The 9,329-nt window shown below is 45.1% G+C and overlaps 1 pseudogene; it reads right to left on the bottom strand.

Annotated features, from left to right (window-relative positions):
• The window catches only part of LOC109302282, a 14,556-nt pseudogene extending 10,967 nt beyond the window's left edge, over nt 1–3,589 (bottom strand).
• Nucleotides 3,590–9,329: the final 5,740 nt, after the last annotated feature.

Below are 9,329 nucleotides of genomic sequence, written 5' to 3'. Positions count from 1 at the left end.
CAGTGGCAGAGGGTCAGCAGTACAGGCAGCTCCCAGGGGTTGTTGCTGTAAATCTCTGCTCCAGACAACTGGCCGGGCACCCCACACACCTCGCGGCTTGCCAGTCCTGCTCCAAGTTCCGGCCTGCGCCCCGGGCTCCTGGGGACCCTCGTCCAGGCACTCTGCTGCTCCGCAGGATCCCAGTGCCTTGCCTGCTGCTGTCCTGCTTCCCCAGGGAAGGTGAGGGGTTTCCTCATCTCACCAGACCAGCTCCCTGCTCCAGATAAGGATGGCGCCTGCGGTCCTAGCTGCTGCTTTTTCTCCACAGTGCAGTGGGGGACCGACTGCCACCCTTGGCCTCTGGGACGCCTGGTACATCCAGCACACTGCAATGGGGCCTTGGGGCACCAGCTCTCTGCCCCAAGCCCTGTCTGCTGCTCCCTCTCTGCTGCAGGGCTGGAGGCATGGCCACCTGCTGCTGCCTTCTTCTCCCAGGGCCTTCAAGGCTCTTTGAAGGGGTCTCCCTGCTTCCTCTGCTGGATCAGCTCACCCCAGCTCTTCTTAGGACTCCTGCAGTCGTTCCCCAGAGTCACTGTCAACAGCCCCCACACGCTAGTTCCACTGCTGCTTTTATCCCCTCTGGCCGTCCCTCCCTGGCTTGCAAACCTGCCAACTAGGGCTCAGGGTGGCGGACCCCCAACTCCGGCCATCCCCTTTCCATGCAAATGAGGGGATTGAAAACCCCTTCTTTTGACTGGCTTCTCCTTTTCCACAGGGCAGGGCTCCCCTGCTCCACCGTTGGGTCACTCAGAGTTCACCAGCACTGTTTGTAGCCCAGGGTAAGTATCTCAAGCCAGTCTGGTGAGCCCACATTGGCAGTCTGTTGCACTTATATGATCAGTCTTAAGTACATGCTTAAACACTGTGCTGGATCTAGGACTTACTCCAGTGAGTTTAGGTAGGGTGTGAATCAGTGCAAATTCTGTTCCCTTACATTTTGGAAATTGGGAGTGGTCCCTGAAAAGCTCTGTTCAGGAAAGGAAGAGAAAGGAACTATGCACACTTAGGCTGGATTTCTAAAAAGCATTCAGCATTGACCTAACTTTGCTTCATCTGAAGGCAATAATTGATTTCATTGGAAATGCTGAGTACTTTGGAAAATCGTACTCCTATAGTTTAACAAAGTTTCTCTCTAGCCAATTTTGTTCTTCGTTATCCTTCCCTTTTCTGTTAATCTCTTTTATGTTGCCTTATATTTCTCTTCATTCTTCATCTTCATTCTGTTACCTGATTCCTCTTCCAGTCTTCCTTTTCTTCTGCCTCTTTTTTTCTTTCACCCAATTTTTGGGGATTGCTACTTATTCCGTTTTCCTTTCACAATCCTTTCTTGTCTCTTTTCTCATCTTTTCTTCCCTCATAGTTTCATAGTTTCTAGGGTCGGAAGGGACCTTAGCAGATCATCTAGTCCGACCCCCTGCCATGGCAGGAAAGAGTACTGGGGTCAAACGACCCCAGCAAGGTGTTCATCTAACCTCCTCTTAAAAACCCCCAGGGTAGGAAAAACCCCTCTTCTCCCTCTCTCCTGTTCCCACTGTTCACATTTATGTGGATGATTAAAATCTGGCTCTGTTGCAACAGCAAACTAATCAAGGAATGGTTTGTAGCTTGTTTAAACACTTTCAATGTACTGGTGATAATATTCAACTTCCTGAATTATAGTTATGTAGTTGGTATATAGATTAATGAGTTAGAGAGAGATGTATTTTTACCATATCATAGAATCATAGAAAATTAGGGTTGGAAGGGACCTCAGAAGGTCATCAGTCCAACCCCCTACCCAAAGCAGGACCATCCCCAACTAGCTCATCCCAGCCAATCCTTTTCTAGCTGGGTCTTATAAACCTCCAACGATGGAGAGTCTGCAACCTCTCTGGGTAACCTGTTCCAGTGCTTTACTACCCTCCTAGTAAGAAAATTCTTCCAAATATCTAACCTAAACTTCTCTTGCTGCAACTTGAGATAATTGTTCCTTGTTCTGTCATCGGCCACCTCTGAGAACAATCTAGCTCTGTCCTCTTTCGAACCCTACTTCAGGTAGTTAAAGACTGCTATTAAATCCCCTCTCAGTCTTCTCTTCTCCATACTAAATAAGCCCAGTTCCCTCAGCCTCTCCTCATAAGTCATGTCCCCCAGACCTCTAACCATTTCCGTTGCTCTGCACTGGATTCTCTCCAATTTGTCCACAACCTTTCTGTAGTGGGGGGCCCAAAACTGAACACAATACTCCAGATGTGGCCTCACCAGTGCTGAATAGAGGGGAACAATCACTTCCCTTAACCTGCTGGCAACACACCTACCAGTGCAGCCCAGTGTGCCATTAGCCTTCTTGGCAGCAAGGGCACACTGCTGGATCATAGTCAGCTTATTGTCCACTGCAACCCCCAGGTCTTTTTCAGCAGAGCTGCTGCCCAGCCAGTTAGCCCCCAGTCGGTACCAGTGCATGAAAGTGTTCCATCCAAAGTGCAGGATTTTGCACTTGTCCTTGTTGAACTGCATGAAATTCCTTTTGGCTCAATCCTCCAATTTGTCTAGGTTACACTGAATCCTAGCCCTACCCTCCAGCATATCTACTACTCTCTTCAGCTTGGAGTCATCTGCAAACTTGCTGTGGGTGCACTCAATGCCATCTTTCAGGTCGTTGATGAAGCTTTTGGACAAAACCGGTCCCAGGACAGACCCCTGGGGCACACCACTTGATATCAGCTGCCAACTGGACATCAAGCCATTGATCACTACCTGTTGAGCCCAATGCTCCAGCCAGTTTTCTGTCTGCCTTACAGTTTGTTCATCCAACCTGTACTTCCTTAGCTTGCCTGATGGGAGACTGTATCAAAAGCCTTACTAAAATCAAGGTATACCACATCCACTGGTCTCTCCGCATCCCCAGAGCCAGTCACCTCATCATAGAAGACTATCAGGTTGGTCAGGTATGACTTGCCATTGGTGAATCCATGCTGACTACTCCTAATCACCTTCTTCTCCTCCAAGTGCTTAGAAATGGATTCCATGAGGATCTGCTTCATGATTCTTCCAGGGACTGAGGTGAGGCTGACTGGTCTGTAGTTCCCTGGATCCTCCTTTTTCCCTTTCTTAGATATGGGCACTATGTGTGCCCTTCTCCAATCATCTGGGACCTCTTCTGATTACCATGAGTTTTCAAAGATGACGGTCAGTGGCTCTGCAATCACATCAGCCAACTCCCTCAGCATCCTGGGATGCATCCCATCCGGCTCCATGGATTTGTATATGTCCAGCTTTTCTAAATAATCCCTAAACTGTTCTTTCACTACAGTTGGCTGCTCACCTCCTCCCCAAACTGTGCTGCCAGGTGCAGTAGTCTGGGAGCTGGCCTTGCCTGTGAAGATGGAGGTGAAAAAGGCATTGAGCACTTTAGCCTTTTCTACATCCTCTGTCACTAGGTTGCCTCCCCCATTCATAAGCGACCCACACTTTCTCTGATTCTCTTCTTGCTACTGACGTACTTGTAGAAACCCTACCTGTTACCCTACACATCCCTTGCTAGCTGCAACTCCAGTTGCGCTTCAGCCTTCCTGACTTCATCCCTGAATGCCCAAGCAATACTCTTACATTCCTTCCTAGTTGTTTGTCCAAGTTTCCACTTATAAGCTGCATTTTTGTGATTTAGTTTACTGAAGAGTTCCCTGCTAAGCCAAGCTGGTTTTTTGCCATAGTTCCCAGTCTTCTTGAACATTGGGATGGTTTGTTCCTGCACTCTCAGTAAGGCTTCCTTACACTACAGCCAGATCTCCTGGACTCCTCTCCCCCTTGAGACTGGCTTCCCAGGGGATCCTGCCCAGGAGTTACCTTAGCAAGTCAAAGTCTGCTTTTCTGACATCCAGGATCCTTCTGCTCTCCATCCTTCCTTTTCTCAGGATCCTGAACTCAGTCATCTTGGCCTTGCTGCTGCCCAAGTTGCCATCCACTACTACATTCCCCACCAATTCTTCCCTGTTTGTGAGCAGCAGGTCAAGAAGAGCATGGCCGCTAGTTGTCTGCTCCAGCACTTGCACCAGGAAGTTGTCTTCAACACTCTCTAAAAGCTTCCTGGATTGCCTGTGCACTGCTGTATAGCCCTCCCAGCAGATGTCAGAGTGGTTGAAGTCCCCCATGAGAACCAGGGCCTGGGATCAGGAAACTTCCACTAGCTGTTTGAAGAAATATGTTCTGTAGTGTTTAGTCCCATGTTAAGCAGTCTCTTAAATACTCCTCTGAATCATTCACTAGCAAGTGAAATAGTAAACTGAATTTTGGAAATGATAATGTGAATATTTTACAGTGTTTCATTCAGAAAAAAATGAAACATTTTCTGGAATTGTAAAGTCTGTATAAAAGGTGTGCCTAAACATATAAAGGGTGTGTAATAAGCATAAAAAACCCATGCAGGGTTTCTTTCCAGCTCTGTCATTGTTTTATGGCATTAGAAAAATCATTTAACTCTGTATCAATTAGTCTGTAAATAGAGGAAAAAGCTACAGTTTTCTGATCCTTAATCTTTTAATGGCCAAAATTCACACCTTTGTGCTGAGCCCAAGACTTCAGCATTGTATGAGGTACTAAGAGGGGATTTTAGTCGTTTTTCCTGTCCTATGATAGGGAAAAGAGCTGGAAAAAAGTGTTTTTGTAAGTGTTATTCTAGCTCATAGCCTGGAATACTAGCAGCTGCTGCCTGCACAGCTCATACATACTGTTTGGGGTCACCATGGTGCCTGTTGACAGCCTTTGCCTTCAATGAGTTAAGTTTGAAGTTTTCAAATCAATACCTTTGTTTTGCAGAAGACTTAGAGCATACTTGTGAAATAGATGGTGTTAGTATTATGCCTTTCCAATAAATAACAAAGTATTCTAAATAATATGTACTGAGATACTACTAAAATTTTTTTGGGTGACTGCAGATACATTTGTAAAACTAGAAGGCATAACATTAAATGTGTATAGTCCATCCTGAAATACACAAGGAGCTTTTCATTTGTTTCAATGATTAAAAGTCACTTTCTGGGGCCTTGCATTTTAGAGGGTGAAAATGTGTACTACAGCTTAGAAAATATATGTTTGCTTGGATGACTGTTCAGTATTTCCTGTTACTCATGCAAACCTAAAATTAATCAGAAACTGTAGGATTGTGTTAATGTTGTGATGCTAATACCTAAAATGCATAAATCCTTGTGTCATGTCATTTGTAGTTAAACACTTTTCTTTTTACAAAAAATACTGCCAGTTGCTTTTGAACAATAGATTTATTATTCTCAATTACATTTAAAGTTTGATTAAGATAGTCTTTTCAGTTTTTATTTAAAAATTGATTCTTTTTCAATGAATCTAAGGATTTAAGTTTTTATTATTTAGACTTTCATATTTAATTTGCATGGTCTATAACAGTGATGCCCATTCTATCCAGCCCTACAGCTGAGGCAATTAACATTGTCACTGCTCCCTTGCCACAAAATCTTGTTTATTTCAAACTGTATTTGAAACACTGAGACTAGTAGGGACTTGACTGACAGAGAAAGAAAACTGATTTTCAAGCTAAATGATTAATAGAAAAACATTTAAAATATAAATGCCTCTTTAAAATCATACTTTTTGGTACTGACAGCTGCATTTCTTCACACAGTAGATATATACCAACATGATTTGACTAAAAGAGTGATTATGCCCTAACACTATAATAGTCTGTGTACTGGAAAAAGCAGCATAAAATGTACACCATTTGTTATTCATCCTTTTAATTCAGGTTAAATGGCTTCATCTCCCAAACACAATTACTACAATTCTGTTCGACAAAAGTAGCCTTGGTTCTTTTAGTCACAGGCAACAAACAATTCTGCTTGGTTCTTCAGTGACCAAGCAAATACGAGGAAAGGTCAGCCTGTTGTGGTTGACCTGAAAACCTTCTTTGCACACTGGATTTGGGGTGCAGTTTATAGGGGGAAAAGCTCATGTGAATAAATGTCCTGCCTCAGTCCATAGATTTTCAAGTAGTAAGGAATGATCCTAGGTTCCTTGCAAGTTATCTTCAAATGGAGGAAGAGAAAGCCTCTAGAACTTTTCTAGTTCTCCCCACCTGGCCTCTTGTTTTGGAGTAAGCAGGGTTGTGGGAGGAGTGGACAAGGAACTACTTCAAGATTGAATTGGTTAAATTTAGGGAAGAGATGGTACCCAAAGACAAGGAGTTCAGGCATGTATGATTTGTGGAGTTGTGCTTGTGATCCATGGGTCAGGGTATAAAGATAGCTCTCTTGTAATGGGGAGAAATGTGGGAAAGTGTCTGGTAACCCCATGTTTCGGGGCTTTTTCCAGTTATTAGCTGGGACCAGGGAGGAATTTTTTCTCTCTTGGACCTTGCTGGTGGGGCCAGGAAAAAAAGCTGTCTTGAGGGAGACATCTTGTCTTTGGGGCACACTACATTTTCTGTAATTTTGTTTCCCTAGGAAAGAACATAATGGAATGTGCTAAGCATGCTCAGGACAGCTCAGATTTAGGAACACCACTGTATTCAGGAAAACTTTTACATCCATACTTAAAGTCAAGCATATGCTTAAAATTAATCCAGTGCTTTCATTAAAAAGGGTAGACATAAAAACATGGTTAAGGACTGCCTTGAATTATGGCTAGATTCCCAAGTCTGATTGTTAGATAGGGTTGAGTAGGATGGGAAGAAAGCAGTTGTAACTCCTTGATTATGTGCCATGTGGCAAGTAATAAAATGAGTATAGTGAAGATGGACATGGTGCTTCTGTGAGCTAGAAATTTTTGCAGCTACCTTTTCATCTAGATATGGCCCTGAGGGTACTAGCTGGCCTAAACTTTCAACTTCCTTTATTCATGTGGTCTTTTATGCCCCTTCTCCTTTAATTTTTCCATATACTGTATATAATGTGACTGAACTGACAAGATTATAATTAGAGGTAATTAGTTTATTCATCTTCATAAATTTTTAATATTTTCTTTTTCAAATAATAGAAAAGAATAGAAGACTATTTTCCGAGTTTCTTTTGCATTATATTTCAAGTGACATGTGTTAATTTACCAGTTATTCTTAGAAAGCCAAATAAATGTTGATGTTATGTGCTAAGTCCTTGGAGAATTATACTGCATTACATTAGCTGTGAAAGATTTTTGCAAAGTACATATAGTATTCGTCCATGCCAGACAGACATCACAAATAGCTAGATTTTTTTACTGTTTTTGTAGTACTTTATTCTGGAAAAAATGTAGTCTCCATAGTTCCATCTGCAGGATCTCATTGATTCTAATGCCAGAATAATCTTTTCCCCTCTTTCTTGGACCTGAGCTCCTTTTGCACGCTAGTGAAACAAGATGAATGTTTTGCAAGGAGTAGAGAGAGAGAAAGGTACTTCCAGGACTCTAAGGAGCTAGTTTAGAAATGATTCTTCAAAATAATCACTTTTGTTAAATTTGGGCTTGCCTGCACTTTGCTGACGCAATGCTGCTGGTCAACCATACTGGGCAATATCCTTGTGTGGAAAGTTCTTTTGCTACTGTAACTTAACCCTGTTACTTTAGACTAGCAGGGAATTTATACACATACCTTTTCGTCCCACAGGGCGCCTGAGATCCAATTAAACAAGCCTGTTACACATGTGAGCTGACACGCACTACACTGCATCAAGTAAAGTTGTATAAGCGGCAAAATGTTCATCAGCATACAGAAAATGGCAGTGGTGTGCTTTTGAACTAAAACACGTTCAAGGTGGTAACGCTCAAAGAGCACCGCTGCCATTTTCTCAGTGCTGATGTGCATTTTGCCACTTATACAACTGCATGTGCTGAAGCACCAGACGCTTTTAAAAAGGCTGGTGCTGCTGCGCAAACATGTGTACAAAGCCTTGTGGTACCCTGTCTGGTGTGTGGGCCCTCACACATGCCCCAGTCTGGCGTATGGCCCCAGCCCTGTGTACCAGATTGGGCCCAGGCCTGGCCTGGCCCTGGCCCTGGCCCTGGCCCCGGCCCTGGCCCTGGCCTTAGTCCCAGCCGTACATGCTGGATCAGGTCCTGTGCTAGATCATGCTGTGGCCCTGGCCCCATGTGCAGTCATGTCATCTGCCATGCAGGGCTTGAAAATTTGGTGATAGGGTTGTGCTGGCAGTATTAATTGCCACTGCTCCCCTACTGTCAAATTTCTAGACCCATGAAGCTCCCTGAGGGCCAGATGATGTGGCTCTGTATGCCAGATCAGGCCCACAGGCTGGAGGTTGACCATCTGTGGTTTAGACAATAGGGAACTCTGTGTGAGCAAGTAAGAAAAGTTAGATTGGGTAGTTGTGATGCTCTTTTTAAATCAGGTTCCTTCTTCTATTTGCCCTTTCTCTTTGAGATTGAACTGTATCTTTGTTGTATTTAACTGAATAATCCCATGCATCAGGGCCAAGCAGAAATATTTTTTCTTCTTACTGCTTACTTTGGCTCCTGGGCTTTGTTTTTGCTTCTTTCTGCCTCAGCTAGTGACAAGGTATTGTGCAGAGTGAACTCATGCTCTTACAGGGAAGCCTCTCATCTGTGTGACCAGTGTGCCTTTCTCATGCACTCAGGGGGTATGTCTACACAGATTTGTGTACGGGGAGAGGATGAGCTGCCCGCTGTGGGCTCGGGGCTAGGGACTATGCCAGCCTCTTCCTGGCAGGGGAGCTGGGTCAGGGCTGGGCTCCAAGTGGGGGGTGGGAGGCAGCAGCACTGGGTGGGGTGGCTACAGGGTGGGTTATAACCACCCCAAAATTCCCCATAGCCATCCCTTCCAGTGCTGCTACTGCCCACCCTGCTCCCACCCACTCGGAGCCCTGCCCTCGCCCAGCCCCACTGCTGGGAAGAGGCTGGTGTAGCCCCTGACCCCGAGGTACAGTGGGTAGCCCACACTTGCCCTGTGCACAAATCTGGGGGGGTACATGCCCCCCATGCCTCCTCTGGGGGTGTGCACAGTGACAGGGAGCTGCTCACCCCCTTGCACCCCCTAGACAAGCCACCCATGGCTCCATCCTGATTCTGGACCTGGGGTTGCATTCACCGCCCTGGCTGGGCAGCGCCTGGCCCTGCCCCACTCCCTCCTTCACTGTGGGAGCCTAAATCTACCCCCCCACACACACACACCCCTTCCCTCCCCCATGCCCCTTCCCCACCACAGACTTACTGGCAGGGTACTACTCTATGTGTTGCCAGGCTGCATTCCTGTAAATTGGCTATTGGATAGGTATCGTCTGATATGACTGATTAATAATCAGCCAGTGGTATCGGCCAAGAAAATTTTTATCAGTCCA

This window comes from Gavialis gangeticus, unplaced genomic scaffold, assembly GCF_001723915.1.
Source record: "Gavialis gangeticus isolate Ggan-Ray unplaced genomic scaffold, GavGan_comp1, whole genome shotgun sequence".
In the NCBI taxonomy this organism is placed as follows: Eukaryota; Metazoa; Chordata; order Crocodylia; family Gavialidae; genus Gavialis; species Gavialis gangeticus.
Note: the sequence above shows the minus strand (reverse complement) of the source record. Positions and strands in the feature narration are given on the sequence as shown.